Source organism: Schistocerca serialis, chromosome 3 (assembly GCF_023864345.2).
Source record: "Schistocerca serialis cubense isolate TAMUIC-IGC-003099 chromosome 3, iqSchSeri2.2, whole genome shotgun sequence".
Lineage (NCBI taxonomy): Eukaryota > Metazoa > Arthropoda > Insecta > Orthoptera > Acrididae > Schistocerca > Schistocerca serialis.
This window is the reverse complement of record NC_064640.1, coordinates 9,785,294-9,809,473: the sequence shown is the minus strand read 5'-3', so window position 1 is coordinate 9,809,473 and position 24,180 is coordinate 9,785,294. Positions and strand designations below refer to the sequence as shown.

Genomic DNA, 24,180 nt, shown 5'->3' with positions numbered 1-24,180 from the left:
TCAGAAAATTAGCACTATTTATTGCCTATTAGCTAATAACTTTCACTTTTGTATGAAATATTAAATATAGAATACATAAAACCAGTAAATACAAGAGACATGCAAGACAGTGCATGTTTCTTCAATCCGTAAGTCCTAGCATTTTTTCCTCTCTAAACTTGCAACAGTTTTACATGGCGTGCTTTTCTTTCTGGGAAAGAATCTAATACCTCATCAAAGCTCGTCAAACATTTTGCTACATGAAAAAACGAAATGTCATTGTCTAATACCAAAAAAGCTGTTAATACAAATAGTAACCAAGACTGGTGTGGTTTGTCAAGTTGATTACGTGTATTTTGTCACTATCTGCCAGATAAAATGAAATACTGTCTAATATTGCAGCAATTGTAACACACACCAAATAAACGAGACTGTTTTGGAACAAGTGGTCATATAATTCACGAAGTACCAATATCACATGCCAAGGCCTACTACAAGCAAAAAGCTTTATGTTAGGAAATAGTTTCACATTATATTCATAGGCACCAGCTTTACAAAATTTTTGTAAAAATTTCAAATTGTCATATTCTTCCGTAATTTGTGTGATGTCCCCATTTCTTTTCCTTCCTCATTCTAACGAACAATCTTGTCATCACTAATTCTGTAGCTATTCCTGCCAGTGACAAAACTTATTCTCCGGTCAACTAACCCTGCCACAATCACCAGTTTAGTTATACCGCACTTATTCTCTGGTTAGGCATTATTACGTGTTCGTCCAATGTGTTTTCAGCAGTACTCCCACAACAGAACTTATGCACCTGCTAGCCAGTGACTGTACAACTGGCCCTTACTGGTGTTGCGGTCTGGCCAAAAACTTTGCCAAAATTTCATTTGCTTTGATACACCGAGAAGATAACGTAATCTTTTTTACCTGTTAGTCATTTATTTCCACTCTGGTAGTTTTAATGTATGGCTTTCACTAGTAATTATAAGAATGTTGATCATTCGCAAACAACGTAAATAAACAGTGATTGGCGTTCACCCATTCGGCTTTATTCCGCTCAGCTCGTATAGCCCCGTCCCCTTTTGTTTGCAGGAAAGTTTATCTCTGGATGCAACAGGGATTCTCCTGGCAGAAACCTCATGTACAATATGCACGCATTCAAAACTCAATTTATAATACATTCAGATATCAACTTATAATGTGTTCAAAAATGTTCAAAACCCAACAGGGATGCATTTCAAAATCATATGAATAATCAATATACCAGCGTGCGCTGGATGCTAGGTGCTTTGTGAAAAAAGGTTTTTCCTCTAGAATATGAATCTGTATTTGCCCCACCACCATTGTCTGGCATTTTCTACCTACAATTTCTGTTTCATAAGGTACAATAATTGGTTGTGCCGAAAGTTAACAATATTGCTTCTGCTGTAGGATTCCTGCTGGATGAACTATCAACGTTTTATTTCTGTTTGTATCCATCTGATATAATCAGGATGTTTTCAATTCAGCCCTGATTTTACTACACATATGATCCCAGAAATTTGCTTTCTATTGTCCCCGTCCCTAGTACGTGGCAGTGCCTTCTATGAACTTTCCTGTCCAGCACATTTCATTAGTGAGTTTTTATGGCTCTTAAGTGGTGGTCACTACATTTTAAAACAGAGCTAAGAAGTCAGATGTATGCTGTTCTTGCTATACAATGACCATTGTTCATTTAATTTTTTTTATTTACCCACAAATTCTCATCATAGCAACAATTCCATTGTGTCCAAATCTTACAAAGTAAATATTCAAAAGCCAAGATTAAGGAAATTACACTATAAATACTATTTAAACCATTATTTACAGTCTGCTTGATTTTTCCACTTCTCCCATCTGCTTATCCCAGAGCTCACTGTATGATTTAGGTAATATATCATAATTTATAACAAATTTTGTTGCAGTGAAGAATGCACCTCTCCCACTTGCTCCACTTTCAGCTCTCTATTGAGAATATCCACTATTGAGAATACTCACTCGTAATTCCCTTTATTTGTGTCTTTCACAAATATTACTCCTTCAGTAGCATGATTATCTGATGTATGTACTTCCCCAATCTTAATAATACATACATTTTGTATGCAAGCAGTCTGCTTTGTAATGAAGTGGTAAATGATGTACATGCCTTTCATGTATGCCTCTACAGAAGTGTGGATGTTTCTCAGAAATACATTAAATAATTTCAGTGAAAACTGAATTGTTTTGCCTTTTATAAACCACAGTTCACCTCTTTATTTTTATATACCTCAGCAGAATAATGGTACCCTTGATTTCTTGCCACTGCATTTAAGAAAATTCACTGCATTTTCTTAAAAGTTGGTTAAAAAGCATATGGTTCCACCATTGTGGGAGTAATTATCCAATATCCACTTCAGTTCTCTATTGAGTGCCCTTGAAGTTGTCCTTGTGTGGCCGAATGGATTCTTTCCACATCAAACAACAAATTTGGGGGTAGGTACTATAAAGTAAATAATTTTTTAGAATTATAATCTTTTTTCTACAGCCCTTTTCTGCCTAACACAAGAACAATATTAAGTCCACCTCTTTTCAGAAGTCTCATCCTACTGAGAAAATCCTACAATCATTTTCATGGTGTCAAGATATTAGCTCCCAGCAAAAAGAAATCACATCTGTGTCACTTATGTGTCACATCAGGTACTAGGATCTTTGATTGGCAATGCAGAACACAATGCCTTTGGGTAGAAAAAAATTTTTACTGAATGTTTTAGCAAAACACTTAGTGAACTATAATTGTAAAATGTGTATTAGGATGACAGAGTCTGTGTTTCACATTTGTTGTTTCATCATAGTTATTCCTCTTCACATTGGTGCACATAAATTTGAGGTATGAAAGCAGAAGTGCTTACTGCTGCTATTTTAATATGCAGCTGAGTGAGATGTAACTGTAATATGTGAAGAAATGTAGCTGCTTCTTGAAGTTGTGCCTGATATCTGAGAAGCTGTTGGTTTGTCAAGTTCAAATCTCTACTTACACTTGTGAGGGTGCTGTATGCAAACTCCGATATATTATTATGGAATGAAATGTTACGTTCACCTGAAACAGCAAATTTTCACGTAATGTGCTGCAAACTGTATCCCACTCAATTTCACAAAATTAATTTTTTTACAATCAATCAATATTTGACTCTTCAGAATTCATCTTTACGTAATTATAATATTACTGGCCGCATTTCCTTCAACCTGAAATCAAATATTCAACTGAAATATTCTACATTCACAAAATTGTTTTTGTTACAACTGGTATTTTGCACAATCTTGTGAGTCTACAGTCATAGTAATAAAATTTATCGAATATACCATTGCAATGGTTAACATGAAATTATAGAATATTTGAGAAAAATGGCATTTTACATCTGTACCAAGTTTCTTTACGAACGCAGATGGTGTCATTTAAATGTTGTTACATGATGAGAATAAATAAGTACACTGGAAGTGGACCCTATTCACAACTCACACATCATTTTAAAAATGTTGAAGGATAACCAATACATTTTAAGAGATAAAAACTGTCGCCCATGGGGAAAGCATTTTACAATTAAGAGTTTCCATCTAGACATTTTAAAATACAGAACAAAGATCAAAAAATAAACAAAAATAGAAGCCAGGTTAAGTTCAGAATAAATTTTACTTTTCTCATAAAATGGTGGTTTGCTTGGAAAACGTTTTGCTTTCCTTTCCTTCTGTTCATTCTCAAAATATGTACGTTCTGTTGTATAATTTGTCAGAAACATTACTTTACTTTCCTCACTATTTTCGGTCAAAAGAATGGATATATTTACTTGAATGCTAACACCACTACAAACATCAAACAAAGTGCCAGAATGAGATTTTCACTCTGCAGCGGAGTGTGCGCTGATATGAAACTTCCTGGCAGATTAAAACTGCGTGCCGGACCGAGACTCGAACTCAGGACCTTTGCCTTTCGCGGGCAAGTGCTCTACCAACTGATCTACCCAAGCACGACTCACGCCCCATCCTCACAGCTTTACTTCTGCCAGATTCGCAGGAGAGCTTCTGTTAAGTTTGGAAGGTAGGAGACGAGGTACTGGCTGAAGTAAAGCTGTGAGGAAGGGGCGCGAGTCGTGCTTGGGTAGCTCAGTTGGTAGAGCACTTGCCCGCGAAAGGCAAAGGTCCCGAGTTCGAGTCTCGGTCCGGCACACAGTTTTATTCTGCCAGGAAGTTTCATCAAACAAAGTGCTTCTGTATATCAAAAAGGCCACTACAGCAAATGAATATTTCCGCTGTGAAACTGTCACTTAACTACCAACTATATAGATCAACCACTGATGAAAACTGAAATGTTAAATATTGATTATCAGTACATAATAATTGCTTCAGTTCTTAGTCACGGAGATTTGAGCATCATCATTAAGGTTCTTCTTACACTTTTTGACAATCACTCAAAAGGAGAGTGAGATAACACTGGCAGTTACTGAAAAATCAAATGTTTGCCAAATATAAACAGCTGTACTAAAATATTGGGGTTATCCAGCAAAATCCTTTTCACAACAGCTACTTTCTTAATGAATCAAGGTCATAACAAACAAGCCTACATAGAGCTTTCTTGGGGAGAAGGATCATTATTAGCAGCAGCAGTACCAGCAACAGCATGTGCAAAAAGCTTTCTTTTTCAGAATAGTAAATTTGAAGCTAAGAGCAAATGATGATGTATAACTGACTTTTTAAATGACTACAGAACATGAATGCAGCCTAAAGGAAAGGGATTATACTTCCGAATGACAATATTTTTGTAATTGAAATTTCTCTGATGTTTTCCCTAGAATAATTCTACAACTGTTGCTTCTAGAGAAAATATTCGCCAGGATGAAATTAACCCATAACTCATGAGGTGTGGTCTCTCGGACCGCACGAAAATTTTCTAACTCGCTCTCCAAGGCCAGTTGTGGAATACTTCTATACTACTCCTACCCTGCTTAAACTGCCAAGCCTACGATGTTTTGTTGTCGGCTGCATTATCGCATTCTGTGTTTATTGTTGACACATGTTACTGATACATGTTGGGGTCTCTCAGACCGCACCTCGTGAACTAGGTACCTGGTTTGTTCAGTACAGTAGCTCAAAATGTGTTGGCACGGATGCGTCATTTTTAACTTTCCCGGGCTTGATGAATTGTTAGTTGGTCTATGAAGGAAGGTGTCAGTGATATAGATTGAGAAATAACCGAAAAAGACAACGATTTTACATTAGCCAGTGATCACAATTCTGCTGTCTAACAAGAGTATCATCCAGAGGACGGACTTCAGGACAGTTGTGATGGGGATCTGTCTGTTTCTTCAATGAGATACTTAAAGTGTCTGTTAAAATCTAACATGTTTTGAGTGGTGATAAGAAAAATGTAGTTCCCAGCAATGAATGTCAATTTGACGGACTTCCTTTTTGTACTTATTGGGTGGAATTTTTATGCACAAATTTAAACCATGGAATTTAGTTTTATTTGGAAATTAATTTGCTACAGAGATTGTATAATTTTTCAGAGTGTAAAATTCAGTATTCTAACAGTCTATTTATGTGTACTATTTAAACGAACCACACAAAATTATGTGCTTTTGTGTGATAAATAGTAAAATGCTGCAGGCTTTGTTTAGTGCAATAAAATAAACTAGAAGTATTTAAACACCACTTAAATAATTGTAAAAACAGATGTTATACAGCATAAATTAAAAATTTCAAATGAGTTTTGTCTTTTAAACCAAGATTGAACATAGGGGTCCCAGTTTAGGGTTAAACTGCATTAAATATCCTACAAAAAAGAGCCTATTCATATTTTCTCTAGGAATAACAGTTTCTGTGTCACATGGCATAAAATAAATGTTTATTTTCAAATGAAGTGGGTTAAGAACAAATATTAAATGTTTGTACCACATCGAAGTGCAGTAGGACTCGACTGAGGAATAAATAGTGCTCTGGGGATGTAACAGACTAGAGAGAGAGATTCTACTCTATCAGATCACAATAAGTAACTACAGGTTGTTTCACAAAGTTATACTGACCCTTCCATAGTGCAATTTATGGACCACTGGGGATACAGTGCACAGACATGCGTAAGGGTACTATTTTCCACAAAGTGTGTTAACACTACTTGGAATGCAGACATGAGTTACCAACAACACTGATGCAAGAAACACATATGGACAGAAATCACTTAAATCTCTTCACACTGTTCTCTGCATGAGCATAAATTCACCCTTAGTCATCTTGTATGGCAGCAGCAGTGTTTTCCCAGGAAAAGTGAATTCCTTGCCACATGCGCTGCTTGCTTTTCAGTTTACAGACTGTACCTTGCCAGCATTTCCTGTGTAGTCCTTTTATGTGAGTAGGCAAAATAACTTCATTGATTTCATGTTTATATAGTGGAATTATTTTCAGTTTATTATATAAGTACTGATTTGTAGTTGCTAAATTAGCTATTATGTAACATACATCACTATAAACAATGGCTGAGAAGCACATAATTTGTAAGTGTGGTGATGTCAGCTACCTATGTGGTGGTGGTGGAAAACAGATTGAATTCATGGATGCGACACCTTGCTGCTACCTATCAGTGACAGCGTATTGTGGAACTGTGCCGTAGTCACTTGGCGGTGAATTAATGAATGACCAGAAAGTTTCTGCACTTCTCTCAGCATTAATTGTGTTATGGGTAGATTGCATCAATCTCTTCCATTCAGGAATTGCTGTCACTTTTAGAGTGTGATACAGTAACTTGCCACACATCCACAGTGTTTCTCGGAAAGTGGATGTGGTCTGATGAAACGGAGTGATTATGTTCAAATCTAGAACAGTAATCTATTTTAATGCATTGCTTGACATGTACTGAAATATATTAAGTCACGTAACATCTACATAACCTGGTTCTGTTGCAGAGCAAGCCAACTGAGGCGTTTGAGTCTCTTCAGAGATTGGGAGGGCTAGGGCTGCAGTGATTCATTTGGTATCTCTCATTCCATGAAAATTATTCCATCAAGTGATAGTAGAGACAATGAAATCTACATTGTCAAATATATATTGACAGCATGTTACGCTTGATGCAGGTGCTCTTCAGTGTGATAAGACAGCTCCAGCTGGTGAACTTTTATATAAAAAAGCTCATCCAACAACTGTAAATAAGAACTCAATAAAATGAAAGTAATTCCATTATATCAAAACCAGCTCAGTGAAGTTATTTTGTCAACTCACATCGAAGAACAGGACAGGAAATGCAGGAGAAATATAGCCTGCTTGTAAACTGAAAAGCGAGCAGCAATCGTGGTAGAGGAAGTTGTCTATCCCAGAAAAATGCTGCTGCTGCACAGAATCACTAAGAACCAACTTTCCCTCTAGCAGTGTGGAACAGAGCACAGATTTACATAGACGTAGATCATGTGTGGTTTTTGCATTAGTATTATTAGTAACTCTCTATCTGTATTCCATGTAGTGTTAACAAACATTGCAGAAAATAAACGCTCACCAGGTATGTATGTGCACTGTGTTGCCAGTGATTCATAAGATGCACTGCAGAAGGATTGGTATGACTTCATGAAACAACCTGTAATTACTTCTTGTGGTATAGTGGGATAGATAAGAGTGGGGAAGGGCCTGCTCACTGTTCAGTTTGCAAGCCTATCCAGGATGGAAGTGTGTGACCACAATCTGGCAACCTTCCCTCACACTTCTAACCTCCATCCTGTTACATCCCAAGAACACAATTTATCTGTTGATCTGGTCCTACTGCACTTATATGTGGCACACATTGAGTGTTTGTTTTTAACCTACTTCATTTAAAAATAAACATTAATTTTACACCATTAAAAATATTTTTAATAATCTGTGATTTTTCCATCCCCTACAATGCAGTCCTATGAATAGGAACTTTCCTGTAGTTTAATTTTGTGCTGGGAAACATTTTCACTAGAAAACGGCAGTTTTCGAGTTATTCAACAAAAAACGTAAAAAGTGACCTCTGAATACCGTCCACCCATCAGTCAGGATTTTTAGTAAGTTGTTGATGGCACTCCCTCCAAACACTGTACAAAAATCTGTAGTCATATGAATTTTTCCCTTAATTTTCCTTCATTGACTGGACTATTTTACCTACATTGTTTATAATTATTCCAAAGATAACCACACAATCGTGAATCAAATGTACTTATAGCATGTATTACAGACTGTCTAGTAGTAATCATTGTATTACAATCCAGGGATGTTTCCCATTAACCTGTTAAGTGGGTAGTTTGCGCAAGCGCGCGCCTATTCCACAGTGGGTAATATACATCCGCGCGCCCGTTCGCGGTGGTGCTGCGCACTGTTCTCAGGTTTTCCTTCACGTTTTCATTGTTGAATTTAAATTGATATTAGGTTGAAATGAATAAAATATATTGCGGAAGTTAACAAAACTGTATTTTCACAATATTACATATCGTTTTCAGTGTGAAACATTTTAAAATAAGGTGCTGCACACAAGGAAAATTCGCATTCTGCGTACCAGTATGAAGTGTCTTTGCAAAGGCCTTTTCTCGTACACACCAAACACCTACTTGTTGGTCTTTTCTTCGTTGTGGGTGGCAGAAGGTTTGGAAAACGCCTGGCAGTAAGGTGTGTTGCTTTTGGTGTTCAAGGTCGTCGTCCTACTGATGTACCTTGATGTGGTGAAGATATGGTCAACTGTTCACCAAGACTAATCAGGAAGCTCATTCTACTTTGTTCGCCACCATGCTTCTTGTACAGAATGTATGCATTGTAGCATGCAATGTCCAACAAGTGGTGGAAAAGCTTCTGAAGAATTTTTTCAGCCTGCTTCTGGCCATCTGGTAGCTCTCTAACTGAGAATCGCACCTATCCCCCCCCCCCCCCCCCCCCCATATTCTTGTTCTTGTTGTAGTCAACAACAACTTGTGGCTTTTGAACGATTCCCTTATTCAAGTTTACATTAACAAATGTACCGTCATGGAAGGTGCTGACCATAAAAACGTCTCTTTTGTCATCCCATTTCATTACCATCTGCTTGCCTTTGTACCCTGTTATGTACTCCCCTTTCTTCAGTTTTTCCTTTTTTATGAAGTCAGGGAACCCCTTCCTGTCTTGCAGCATTGTGCTGACAACATCCGTGTTATTGCTGGTTAGTTTGTCCACCAAATCTGTACTGGTGTACCAGTTGTCAGGGTAAATACAGTGGCCTTTCCCGAGTAGATCGTGTGCAAGCTCCAAAACAATTCCGAGAGGTTATTTTTTGGTCTGGATAGTGGCTACCATAATTAGTGTCCTTTCCAGTGTAAACAATAAAGTCCCATACATACCCAGAACTGCTTTCACAGAGTTCGTACAATTTGATGCCAAATCTGCTATGCTTTGATGGAATATATTGCTTCCATCCAAGCTGTCCTTTCCAGAGCAACAACGATTCGTCAACGGTGATGTTCCTTTCTGGCATGTACAATGATCTGAATTTACACCACAGACGCTCCATAATGGGGTGAATTTTGAATAGTTTTCTGCTGATAGTGCCTAGTGGATCATATGAGGTATTGTCAGCAAAGTGGAGGAATTTCAATAGAAGATGAAACTGCTTTTCACTCATCACTTTCCTGAAGAAAGGTGTGTCAACTGATTCCCTCTTTGAAAAGTACATTTTGTGGTCTGGTTTGTGAAGAATTCCTTGAAGTAAAAGAATTCCAATAAGTGTTTTTACCTCATTGTGTGTAGTATTCTGCCAACTGTGTACCCTGGAGTGTGCTGCTAAATTGGGATGAGAAGCTATGAACTGTTCTGCATATAAGTTCGTCTGTTCAGCTATCATTGTGCACAAAGCATCATCCACAAAACACATAAAACAACTCGTCACATAATTTTGTTTTAAAGGCACAACTGTACCACTATTACCACTGAACAAATATTGAATACGAACTGAACTAGCACGCACAAATTCACTAGGTACCGTCTGCTGCAGTAGTGTCTCGTCATCAGATGTTTCCGAATCGAAGTCACTTTCACTAGCCTCAACATCTGTATCTTGAAAACTTTCATAGCTGTCACTGAAATTTTCGTCACTTTCTAAAAACAGCTTCTCAATCGCCGAATCTGGTGAACGACTTCTTTTCGCCATTGCAAAAGCTCACTCACTAACGCTGCGGTAAATACAGACGAAAAAGGTGCGCTTTTGTGGCTGCTTCACAGGACGCATTTTCTCGACGCGCGCTCGGGTGGACAATGTTATAACTAGCCTAGAACACACTGTGTTGCGTGACAAGAGCTGCCATCTAGTGGACGAAGCTCAACTAATACCACAGTGTCAACAGCAGGCTGATAACTCGTCATTCCCACTAGCTACTAGCCACAGAACGCAGTGGATGGATATATCCGTCGAACCCACTGTGCAATAGCAGAGCATGGACGGATATAACAGTCATGCCCACTTAAAAGGTTAACATTTGTTCTCAATCTGTATATTGAGCAAGCAGTAAAGGAAACAAAAGAAAAATTCGCAGTAGGTATAAAAATCCATGGAGAAGAGATAAAAACTTTGAGGTTCGCCGATGACATTGTAATTCTGTCAGAGACAGCAAAGGACTTGGAAGAGCAGTTGAATGGAATGGACAGTGTCTTGAAAGGAGGATATAAGATGAACATCAACAAAAGCAAAACAAGGATAATGGAATGTAGTCTAAGTCGGGTGATGGTTAGGGAATTAGATTAGGAAATGAACCACTTAAAGTAGTAAAGGAGTTTTGCTATTTGGGGAGCAAAATAACTGATGATGGTCAAAGTAGAGAGGATATAAAATGTAGACTGGCAATAGCAAGGAAAGCGTTTCTGAAGAAGAGAAATTTGTTAACATCGAGTATAGATTTAAGTGTCAGGAAGTCATTTCTGAAAGTATTTGTATGGAGTGTAGCCATGTATGGAAGTGAAACATGGACGATAAATAGTTTGGACAAGAAGAGAATAGAAGCTTTCGAAATGTGGTGCTACAGAAGAATGCTGAAGATTAGATGGGTAGATCACATAACTAATGAGGAAGTATTGAATAGGATTGGGGAGAAGAGAAGTTTGTGGCATAACTTGACCAGAAGAAGGGATCGGTTGGTAGGACATGTTCTGAGGCATCAAGGGATCACCAATTTAATATTGAGGGCAGCGTGGAGGGTAAAAATCGTAGAGGGAGACCAAGAGATGAATACACTAAGCAGATTCAGAAGGACGTAGGTTGCAGTAGGTACTGGGAGATGAAAACGCTTGCACAGGATAGAGTAGCATGGAGGGCTGCATCAAACCAGTCTCAGGACTGAAGACCACAACAACAACAACAATTTGTAAAAGCTGATACTAACTTTGGGTATTTATTTATCATTTTCTGCAATGAGTCCTCAAGTGGATGCCTTTTTCCAAATGGCAGAAATCATCATCTTACAAAACAATGTCACATAAAAAACTGATCATATTACATCTATTTTATAAATTTACAAAACAGTTCACACAATAATGCTTCATTCTCAGTCACAATGGAAGTGATATTGTAACACTTCAGAACTACCACCTAAAATTTCTTGGGAGAATACGAACACTGTCCTGTCAAACACTTTATTTCTTAAACCACTTCCTATTGATTTGATGTACACTAATGTCCATTAAAATTGCTACACCACGAAGATGACATGCTACAGATGTGAAATTTATCCGACAGGAAGAAGATGCTGTGATATGCAAATGATTAGCTTTTTCAGAGCATTCACACAAGGTTGGCACTGGTGGTGACACCTAAAACGTGCTGACATGAGGAAAGTTTCCAACCAATTTCTCATGCACAAACAGCAGTTGACCGGTGTTGCCTGGTGAAACGTCGTCGTGATGCCTCGTGTAAGGAGGAGAAATGCGTACCATCACGTTTCCGACTTTGATAAAGGTCGGATTGTAGCCTATCACGATTGCGGTTTATCGTATCGCGACATTGCTGCTCGCGTTGGTCGAGGTCCAATGACTGTTAGCAGAATATGGAATTGGTGGGTTCAGGAGGGTAATACGGAACGCTGTGCTGGATCCCAAAGGCCTCATGTCACTAGCAGTCGAGATGACAGGCATCTTATCCGCATGACCGCAATGAATCGTGCAGCCACGTCACGATCCCTGAGTCAACAGATGGGGACGTTTGCAAGACAACAACCATCTGCACGAACAGTTCCACGACATTTGCAGCAGCACGGACTATCAGCTCGGGGACCATGGCTGCGGTTACCCTTGAAACTGCATCACAGATAGGAGCGCCTGCGATGGTGCACTGAACGACGAACCTGGGTGCAAGAATGGCAAAACGTCATTTTTTCTGATGAATCCAGGTTCTGTTTACAGCATCATGATGGTCGCATTCGTGTTTGGCATCATCGTGGTGAACGCACATTGGAATCTTGTATTCGTCATCGCCATACTGGCATATCACCCGGCGTGATGGTATGGGGTGCCATTTGTTACACGTCTCTGTCACCTCTTGTTCGCATTGGTGGCACTTTGCAAAGTGGACGTTACATTTCAGGTGTGTTATAACCCGTGGCTCTACCTTTCATTCGATCCCTGCGAAACCCTACATTTCAGAAAGATAATGCATGACCGTATGCTGCAGGTCCTGTACGGGCCTTTCTGGATACAGAAAATGTTCGACTGCTGCCCTGGCCAGCACATTCTCCAGATCTCTCACCAATTGAAAACGTCTGGTCAATGGTGGCCGAGCAACTGGCTTGTCACAATACGCCAGTCACTACTCTTGACGAACTGTGGTATTGTGTTGAAGCCGCATGGGCAGCTGTACCTGTACACGCCATCCCAGCTCTGTTTGACTCAATGCTCAGGCGTATCAACGCCGTTATTACGGATAGAGGTGGTTGTTCTGGGTACTGATTTCTCAGGATCTATGTGCCCAAATTGCGTGAAAATGTAATCACATGTCAGTTCTGGTATAATATATTTGTCCAATGAAACCGGTTTATCATCTGCATTTCTTCTTGGTGTAGCAATTTTAATGGCCAGTAGTGTAGGTACGCTTTAAGACTGTATGAAACTCATGACATCAAATGCAAACCACATGAATGAACAGTTCCACTCTCCTATGCAACTATTTTGCCTCGCATCTGACTTAAGTTCGAGGACTTCAGAATTTTATGTATGCTTTGTCGAGTGTGATGCCTAGCTGATCGGGAACAGCTTTCCATCTTTTTCGGATCACAGTTTTTGTATTATACATTAATTTTGACATCCCAAAACAGGTTTTAGATGAATCACACTTATAAAATTCATAGTTTTTTTGTTCATTCACCTCTCCATTGCTGTACACAACAAACAACTGCAACACATTTGGGTACATGTACAAACTCCCAAACAAAAGCAAAACATGTGACTGAAGTACTTTCAGAGAGAATTAGGAAACAAAGATGAGAGCAAAAGGGAAGTAATTACAGACAAGGACAGACACAGACGTTGCCTCGCAACACGAAATGTTCTCCATCGTTGGTAGAAGACACCAGCAACCCCTCGGCAGTAAGTTGTCAACTACCTGCAACAGCCTGTAACACCAACATTACTGCACAGCCATACTGCAAGGTTGAAGTCTATTGAAGCAACATTGATGGCAATTTTATTGCCCCCAAATATTGCCATAAAACATGGCTCATCTAAATGCACCTTTGTAAGAGAGCCGACAGCATGGTCTCAGTCTTTCCAGCCACAGCATATGCCACTCAATGACAATGCAGGAGGCGACACACTGGAAAATCAGTGCAAGAGTTCAAACGAATGGAACACTGACACTGAATGGGTGTGAGGTGGGAAGCAGAAGCGTAGCTAATTATTAGTACCAATGTAAGCAAATTATTCATCGTGTGTTTCCTAGAGGTCACCGGCAGTAATTTATTGCAAGCAATGATAAATGACACATTTGAGGTGATACATTTACACTGGTAACCAAAATGTGCGGCAGCTAAACAGGCTGAACTGTTATGACCGTAAGTGAAGTAACCGGACACCAGCTGTCCAGGCAAGTTCTGCAGGGAAACTAATACGTTCAAGATATTCACTACACAAAGGCTGTTTTGCAAGCCGCTGCTATCGACCCTCGTATTGTACAGACTTTTGTTTGTTTTGGTTAGTATAGCTCAGTGTCAGATAGATCCTCAGTGACAGAGCACCTCGTGTTCCTGCTGCTAAGAAGGCGAGTACACAGTTCATTTGTTGTATATTTTTACGAGCTTCAAACGGGAGCAACTGCAGTAACGGATAGGAACTGTGATTTGTGTGTACAGATGTGAGCCGAGTTGGCGACCCTTTGCTCACAGCTCCAGACTGCGTTGGATTCAGTCACACAGCTTGAGGCTGCTGCCATGGGGCACCACTGTGGAGGGTAGGATGTGGTGATGTGACAGACATCGAGCATGTCACACGTGTCCCCTGTTCGGCCCACTGCTGTGGCCACCCTGGATACTGCCTGCACTGAAGTTGACCCCTCATCTACATCTACAACCATGCTCTGCAAGCCACCTGACAGTGTGCGGCGGAGGGTACTTTGAGTACCTCTATCGGTTCTCCCTTCTATTCCAGTCTAGTATTGTTCGTGGAAAGAAAGATTGTCGGTATGCCTCTGTGTGGGCTCTAATCTCTCTGATTTTATCCTCATGGTCTCTTCGCGAGATGTACGTAGGAGGGAGCAATATACTGCTTGACTCCTCGGTGAAGGTATGTTCTCGAAACTTCAACAAAAGCCCGTACCGAGCTACTGAACGTCTCTCTTGCAGAGTCTTCCACTGGAGTTTATCTATCATCTCCGTAACGCTTTTGCGATTACTAAATGATCCTGTAACGAAGCACGCTGCTCTCCATTGGATCTTCTCTATCTCTTCTATCGACCCTATCTAGTACGGAGCCCACACCTGTGAGCAGTATTCAAGCAGTGGGCGAACAAGTGTACTGTAACCTACTTCCTTTGTTTTCGGATTGCATTTCCTTAGGATTCTTCCAAAGAACCTCAGTCTGGCATCTGCTTTACTGATGATTAATTTTGTATGGTCATTCCATTTTAAATCACTCCTAATGCCTACTCCCAGATAATGCATGGAATTAACTGCTTCCAGTTGCTGACCTGCTATATTGTAGCTAAATGATATGGAATCTTTCTTTCTATGTATTCGCAGCACATTACACTTGTCTACATTGGGATTCAATTGCCATTCCCTGCACCATGCGTCAATTCGTTGCAGATCCTCCTGCATTTCAGTACAACTTTCCATTGTTACAACCTCACAAGATACTACAGCATCATCTGCAAAAAGCCTCGGTGAACTTCTGATATTATCCACAAGGTCATTTATATATATATTATGAATAGCAATGGTTCTACGACACTCCCCTGCAGCACACCTGAAATCACTCTTACTTCGGAAGACCTCTCCACTGAGAATGACATGCTGTGTTCTGTTATCTAGGAACTCTTCAATCCAATCACACAATTGGTCTGATAATCCATATGCTCTTTGTTCATTAAATGGCTGTGGGGAACTGTATCAAATGCCTTGCAGAAGTCAAGAAACACAGCATCTACCTGGGAACCCATGTCTATGGCCCTCTGAGTCTCGTGGACAAATAGCGCGAGCTGGGCTTCACACGATCGTCTTTTCCAACATCCGTGCTGATTCCTACAGAGTAGATTTCTAGTCTCCAGAAAAGTCATTATACTCTAACATAATACGTGTTCCAAAATTCTACAACTGATCGACGTTAGAGATATAGATCTATAGTTCTGCACATCTGTTCGACGTCCCTTCTTGAAAACGGGGATGAGGATGACCTGTGCTCTTTTCCAATCTTTTGGAACGCAATGCTCTTCTAGAGACCTACAGTACACAAGGGAGCAAGTTCCTTTGCGTACTCTGTGTAAAATAGAACTGGTATCCCACCAGGTCCAGCGGCCTTTCCTGTTTTGAGAGACTAATTGTTTTTCTATCCCTCTGTCATATATTTCGATATCTACCATTTTGTCATCTGTGCGACAATCTAAAGAAGAAACTACAGTGCAGTCTTCCTCTGTGCAACAGCTTTGGAAAAAGAAATTTGGTATTTCGGCCTTTAGTCTGTCATCCACTGTTTCAGTACCATTTTGGTCATAGAATGTCTGGACATTTTGTTTTGATACACCTGCCGCTTTGACACAAGACCAAAATTTGTTAGGATTTTCTGCCAAGTCAGTACATAGAACTTTACTTTTGAATTCATTGAACGCCTCTCGCATAGCCCTCCTCACACTACATTTCGCTTCGTGTAATTTTTGTTTGTCTGCAAGGCTTTGGCTATGTTTATGTTTGCTGTGAAGTTCTCTTTGCTTCCACAGCAGTTTCCTAACTCTGTTGTTGTACCACGGTGGCTCTTTTCCACCTCTTACGATCTTGCTTGGTACATACTCATCTAATGCATATTGTACAATGGTTTTGAACTTTGTCCACTGATCCTCAACACTATCTGTACTTGAGACAAAACTTTTGTGTTGAGCCGTCAAGTACTCTGAAATCTGCTTTTTGTCACTTTTGCTAAACAGAAAAATCTTTCTAACTTTTCTAATATTTCTATTTATGGCTGAAATCATCGATGCAGTAACCGCTTTATGATCACTGATTCCCTGTTCTGCATTAACTGTTTCAAATAGTTCGGGTCTGTTTGTCAGCGGAAGGTCTAATATGTTATCGCCACGAGTCTATTCTCTGTTTAGCTGCTCAAGGTAGTTTTCAGATAATGCACTTAAAAAATTTCACTAGATTCTTTATCCCTGCCACCCACTATAAATGTTTGAGTCTCCCAGTCTATATCTGGTAAATTAAGATCTCCACCCAAAACTGTAACATGGTCAGGAAATCTACTCTAAATATTTTCCAAATTTTCCTTCAGGTGCTCTGCCACAACAGCTGCTGAGCCAGGGGACCTATACACACATCCAATTACCGTGTTCGAGCCTGCTTTATAAACTATGACCTTCGCCCAAATTATTTCACAATTCCGATCTCCGTCAATTTCCTTTGATAGTATTGCACTTTTTATCGCTATAACCATGCCTCCCCCTTCACTGTCCAGCCTGTCTCTGTGGTGGCCAAGTGGGAGATCATTCCAAAGTCTGGCAGGCAATGAATATTTTCCGAAGGGCTGATCATAGGGCCTCCCCAGTTCATTTGACGAACAGGTTTTGGGCGTTATCTGTCGCTGACATCTCTTAGCCGGATACAGAGGAAGCTTCTCAGCCCACAAGGTCTGGGCATTCACAGAGGGTGTGTTTGCCAGTAGCTGGGAGCTTCTACGTTAGGTGCGTAATGAGGCCCCTTAGGAACATGGCTACCAAGGAGGGGAAGGAAGCCAGTGTGCACTCTGTGTGCATTTAGGGGGTAGTCATTCCAGATGTCACAAAGAGTACAGGGTGCAGCCAACTGCAGGTGGTGACTCATGTCAGTACCAATGACATGTGTCGCTTTGAATTGGAGCAGATTGTCTGGTTTAGGGTGGCTAGCAGAAATGGTAAACTACCAGTCTTGCTTGAGAGGTTAAGGCGGAGCTCTCAATCTGCAGCATCATCGATAGAACCGATTGTGGTCTTTTGGTGCAGAGCCGAGTGGAGGGTCTGAATCAGAGGCCCAGGCGGTTCTGTGACTGTGTAGGCTGCAGATTCCTTAACTTGCACCATTGGGTGGTGGGTTTCCGGGTTCCACTTAATAGGTCAGGAGTCCACTACACACAGGAAGTGGCTACACTGGTAGCGGGGGCTGTGTGGAAGGGACTGGGCAGTTTTTTAGGTTAGACGGCCTCAGGAAACCACAGAAAGGGTGTCCGTCTAAAACAGGGCAGGTAAAACACAGTATGTTAGTTGTAGAAATGATCAGTATTATAGTTGTAAATTGTCATAGCTGTGTTGGGAAAGAACCAGAGCTCCAAGCCCTAATAGAAAGCACTGAAGCTCAGATAGTTGTAGGTACAGAAAGCTGGCTACAACCAGAAGTCAGTTCAGCAGAAATTTTTTCTAATGATCTAACAGTGTTCAGAAAGCATAGATTAAATACAACTGCTGGTGGAGTATTTATTGCCATCAGAAGTAGTTTTCCTTGTAGTGAAATTGAAGTAGATAGTTCCTGCAAAATAGTATGGGTAGAGGTTATACTTGACAATCTGACTAAACTATTAATTGGGTCATTTAACCAACCCCCCAACTCAGAAGATATACAGGGTTATTACAAATGATTGAAGCGATTTCACAGCTCTACAATAACTGTATTATTTGAGATATTTTCACAATGCTTTGCACACACATACAAAAACTCAAAAAGTTTTTTTAGGCGTTCATAAATGTTCGATATGTGCCCCTTTAGTGATTCGGCAGACATAAAGCCGATAATCAAGTTCCTCCCACACTCGGCGCAGCATGTCCCCATCAATGAGTTCAAAAGCATCGTTGATGCGAGCTCGCAGTTCTGGCACGTTTCTTGGTAGAGGAGGTTCAAACACTGAATCTTTCACATAACCCCACAGAAAGAAATCGCATGGAGTTAAGTCGGGAGAGCGTGGAGGCCATGACATGAATTGCTGATCATGATCTCCACCATGACCGATCCATCGGTTTTCCAATCTCCTGTTTAGGAAATGCCGAACATCATGACGGAAGTGCGGTGGAGCACCATCCTGTTGAAAGATGAAGTCGGCGCTGTCGGTCTCCAAGTGTGGCATGAGCTAATTTTCCAGCATGTCCAGATACACGTGTCCTGTAACGTTTTTTTCGCAGAAGAAAGAAGGGCCGTAAACTTTAAACCGTGAGATTGCACAAAACACATTAACTTTTGGTGAATTGCGAATTTTCTGCACGAATGCGTGAGGATTCTCTACCGCCCAGATTCGCACATTGTGTCTGTTCACTTCACCATTATGAAAAAATGTTGCTTCATCACTGAAAACAAGTTTCGTACTGAACGCATCCTCTTCCATGAGCTGTTGCAACCGCGCGGAAAATTCAAAGCATTTGACTTTGTCATCGGGTGTCAGGGCTTGTAGCAATTGTAAACGGTAAGGCTTCTTCTGCTTTAGCCCTTTCCGTAAGATTTTCCAAACCGTCGGCTGTGGTATGTTTAGCTCCCTGCTTGCTTTATTCGTCGACTTCCGCGGGCTACGCGTGAAACTTGCCCGCACGCGTTCAACCGTTTCTTCGCTCACTGCAGGCCGACCCGTTTATTTCCCCTTACAGAAGCATCCAGAAGCTTTAAACTGTGCATACCATCGCTGAATGGAGTTAGCAGTTGGTGGATCTTTGTTGAACTTCATCCTGAAGTGTCGTTGCACTGTTATGACTGACTGATGTGAGTGCATTTCAAGCACGACATACGCTTTCTCGGCTCCTGTCACCATTTTAAAGGAAGGGATTATGTATAAAGTTAGAAGTGACATCATTTCATGAAGTGAGGAAAAACATGTAGAGGTATCAGTTATAAAGACATGACAGCCATCTGTGCTTCAAAGACTAACTGTACTAAGCATGTTTGTTTCATAAACAATCCACCTTGATTTTCACCTTACCACTAGACAATCTCCTCTGAACGATTTACACTTGGTCCAGTGATTCTCCAGTTTTTCCATCCCATCCAAAAAATAGGTTCTATCAAACTCTGCAAAATATTGTTCGACTGCAACTCACTTCCTCATTCGATAAAAGTTTCTTCCCAGCAAGCCAAAGTTTCAAGTAAGGGAACAGGAAAAAGGCAAATGGGTAAGTCTGATGAACAGCATGGATGAGGAACAACATGAAAGCCCAATTCACGCACATTCACCATTGTTATCGCTGACGCGTGGGATGGTGTATTATCTTTGTGAAGGAACACTTTTTTGCGTGCCAACTTTGGTCTCTTTTCAGCTGATGCTAGTTTTAAATGATCCAATAATAAATCATAATAGAGTCCAGTTACGGTTCTGACTGTTTCCTAATAATCTATGAGGATTATTCCTAGGGGGAGGGAGGGGGGGGGGGGAGAGAGAGAGAGAGAGAGAGAGAGAGAGAGAGAGAGAGAGAGAGAAGGAGGAGGAGGAGGAGAAGAAGAAGACAGTGGACATCACCTTACCAGTTAACAAAATGGTCTTTTACCTTCTTCAGTGCACTTTCACCAGGGTGCATCCATCGTTTCGGCTGTGGTGTGTAATGAAGGATCCAGGTTTCATCAACAGTCACAGTTCAGTACAAAAATTCTTGTGGATTGTGACTAAATATCACCAGACACAGTGTTCAAACATTGATAAGATGCATTTTTGGTCAACTATGAGCAATCGCAGCACCTACCTTGCACACAGCTTCTGGTCTTGCATTACCCTACCACGGATTTTGTCGATTTCCTTTGTAGTGACCACAACTGGACAGATGGAGCACGCTTCGTCTTCAGTGCTTGTCCGACCACATCTGAATTTATTAATCTGAAAGTAAATGGTCTTCAATGATGGTGCACAGTCCACATGAACTTCATCTACCTCTCTATATTTGTGCGCCAGTCCAACCCTTCAAATGAAAACATCTAGCAACAGCAAAAACTGTTTCCTTCATTTTCAATCACAGTTGACACACAGACCAAATCAGACGGCTGTCAACAATGAACTGTATGCTGTACATGGTTTAAATTCTTTATATGATCTTTGGAATAATCACACTTACCAACTATGAAGGCTCAACAAAAATATTCCCTTCTTACATGGAAATTTACCAGACTTACCAAACCACCTTGTACCTTCACAGCAAAACTATTCCCAGTACTGGACATGGTTTCTAATCTGAAGGTAAAATGCTTATTTGCGGAGATTTACACAACACGTTGAAACTAGATGGGTCCTGCAACATTATGTATAAGTATTGAATATCACCACTGATTAACCACAGCCACAAGGGTAACAGAGCATTCAGCATTAATCACTGACTATATACTAACCAACTTTGAGAAAGAAAATTGTGATGATGTAATGGATAACCTTGGACTTTCATACCATTCCAGTCAGTTCTTAAAATTAAACATAAATGTACAAGATGAAACCGTTTTCTCTAAGCCATAAAGGGTTGCATTTGCCACACAAATGAACAATGAAAGATGGGGAGGAGTGTACACAGACACTAGTGCGGACGGGAAGATTTCAAAGGTTCCATCAATATTTAAGTCAAGTTCAAAGAAGTGTTCCCAAAAGCACTCCGAGTCATTAAAGCATAAAATAAAAGCAACTGGGTGACGAATGGGATAAGGAAATCCTCCCAACCCTTAAGCACCTCAGCAGCATAAAAAACAGTGATAAGGAATTCCTCCCAGCTCTCAAGCACCTCATCAGCATAAAAAACAACTGAAATGATCCTGCATTTCAAAAATACTACCAAACATGTAAAACATACACAGAAAAGTTTTGCTAGCAACAAAAAGGTTGCTAATTGACAAATTTATAGAAAAGGCAGAAAACAAAATAAAGGCAGCCTGGAATATCACCAAACAAGAAAAAAATAGAAAAAATGACTAAACAGGTAAACATACAGTTTCAGCACAATGGTACCACAATACATGACCCCAAAAACTAGCATGCTTCACAAATCGATACTTTAGCAACATAGCTACCAAACTACAACACAAATTTGACAAAATACAGCCTGTAGAACACTGAAATATGTTCCAAATGTAGCGATGCTGCGACCCACCACAGCAGAAGAACTAGACAAAGTTGTGTGGAACCTAAAAAATAAAACCTCAGTAGGTATTGATGAAGTGCATGTGTGCTTGCTAAAAGACTGTATAGACATCAAAGACGCTTTACATGAATCATTCACCACAGGTTGCTTCCCAGAGACACTAAAGTATGCAAGTGTACTGCCTCTACATAAGAAAGGCGGCCCTGAAAAGATATACAACTATATGCCTATCTCTTTGTTGTCATTGTTTTCAAAAGTAATACAATCAACAATAAAAATGAGGCTCGTGAGGTACCTAACAAAGTACAATCTTCTGTGTAAAGGACAGTTTGTTTTGAGGCCTGGCACAAGCAGACCATCAGCTACAGCTCATTTTACAAATGTACCGGAAGCACTAAACAAAGGAGATCGTATAGATTACATCAGATTCAGTTTTCGTTCCATAGACCCAAAAAATGAGACGATTCTCGTGGGTGTGGAACATGCCAAAGTATGGCATAAAACATTTGAATATAGTACTTACTACCCTGATCATTTGTCAGGAGATAGTCAAAAGTAAGTTAATACAATGCAGTAAACTGGGACAGCTAATATTTACAGAATTAACACTGTCAGAACGTAGCACTGTTATCCACTATTAATAAATTTACCGTACGCAAAATATCTAATCCTGACTGTTGTTACCAAGTGTTGTCACAACTGAAATCTAACAGATATTTTTACTTAAGCTGACTTAACAGTCTCTGTTACGATATTCATCTATGGAGTATGAGGAGTTGCTCATCAAAAAGTCTTTCAAACTCTGTTTAAACCGTACTTTATCTGAAACCAAGTTTTTAATAGTTGCTGGCAATTTATTGAAAATGTGTGTTCCTGAATATTGGACCCTTTTTGGACCAAGGTAAGTGATTTTAGGCCTTTACGTCGATTCTCCTTATTCCTAGTAGTGATACTGTGTACTGAGCTATTGGCTGGAAGTAGAGATGTATTACTTGAAACAAATTCCATTAAGGAATAAATATACTGAGAAGCAGTGGTTAGAATACAAAGTTCCTTTAACAGGTTTCTGCAAGATGTTCTTGAATTTACACCACAAATGATTCGTATTACACGCTTTTGCACCCTAAAAACTTTTGCTCAGTTTGACGAGTTGCCCCAGAATATGATCCCATATGACATAATAGAATGAAAGTAAGCAAAGTATGCAATTTTTTTTTGTATTTGTATCTCCTACGTCTGACAATTCTCACGGCAAATACAGACTTGTTCAGGCACTTCAGCAATTCTGTGGTATGCCCTTCCCAACTGAATTTATAATCAAGTTGTAATCCCAGAAATTTAACACTGTCAACTTCTTCGACCTGCGTGTCTTCATATGTTATACTCATGCTGGAAGGAAATCTCTTACAGGTTCTCAACTGCATATAGTGGGTCTTCTCAAAGTTTAATGACAAAGAATTAGCTTTAAACCATTTATTAATGTCAGTGAAAATTTCACTTGCTACTTTTTGCAGTGTTTGTATCATCTGCAAACAAAACAAACTTAGCATCTGGCAATGTAACAGATGAGAGGTCATTACTATACACACAAGAAAAAGCAATGGCCCAAAATGGAACACATCATGTAATTAATTCCCAATCAGATGAAGACAGACTGCTTACTGCACAGGTATTTCACAACAACACCCTTTGTTTCCTGTTAGATAGATAAGACTCAAACCATTTTGCAGCATTGCCGGTGACACCACAATACTCTAATTTACTTAGGAGAATGCTGTGGTTCACACAGTCAAAGGCTTTTGACATGTCACAGAAAGTGCCAGTAGCCTGTAATTTATTATCTAATGAATTAAGTACATTCTCACTGTAGGTGTGAACAGCTTTCTCTATATCAAAACCCTTCAGAAATCATAACTGTGACTTGGACAATATATCATTTGCAGTCATATGCTTAAGGAGACACTCGAACACAACCTTTTCAAATATTTTTGAGAAAGCCAGCAAAAGTGAAATTGGTCGTTAGTTTGATGGTATCTCTTTAGCCTTTATACCAGGTATCTTCTTTGACTTCAGCAAAGCCTCTGATACAGTAGACCACACAATTCTGTTAAACTGGACACTACAGGTGTAAGGAGGAAAGAAATAAATGGTTTCATTTGTACATGAAAAACAAAGTGCAACGGGTAGAGATCTCTCAAACAAACTCCAACCATATCATAAAACACCTCACTAACCCAGAATACATTAATATTGCAGCCCCCCGCCCCAGGAAATGTGCTTGGCCCAATACTCTTCTTGATATATATATATCAATGATTTTCCCCAGAGTGTCAAACATGGTGAAACATTACTGGTTGCCGATTACAGTAACATTCTTATCGGTGATACACCGCCACGTAGGTAGACAACAAATTCACATAAAAAAAAGTATTGGTTACTGCAT

At 40.0% G+C, this 24,180-nt stretch overlaps 1 long non-coding RNA gene across 4 annotated transcripts in view; it reads right to left on the bottom strand.

The window, feature by feature from the left end:
• Positions 1-24,180, bottom strand: part of LOC126469664 (uncharacterized) — a 64,325-nt gene that overhangs the window by 23,961 nt on the left and 16,184 nt on the right. Inside the window, exons 4-5 of one of the 4 annotated variants that reach the window (XR_007586039.1) lie at positions 20,364-20,494; positions 1,720-3,077 (exon numbers count right to left, since the gene is read on the bottom strand). The exons of 1 other annotated variant lie outside the window; for it this stretch is intronic. This is a non-coding gene — a long non-coding RNA (uncharacterized LOC126469664). Of the gene's footprint in view, positions 1-1,719; positions 3,078-20,363; positions 20,495-20,885; positions 20,904-24,180 lie in introns of those variants that run through there. 2 more of the 4 variants (XR_007586040.1, XR_007586042.1) reach the window with 2 other exon arrangements.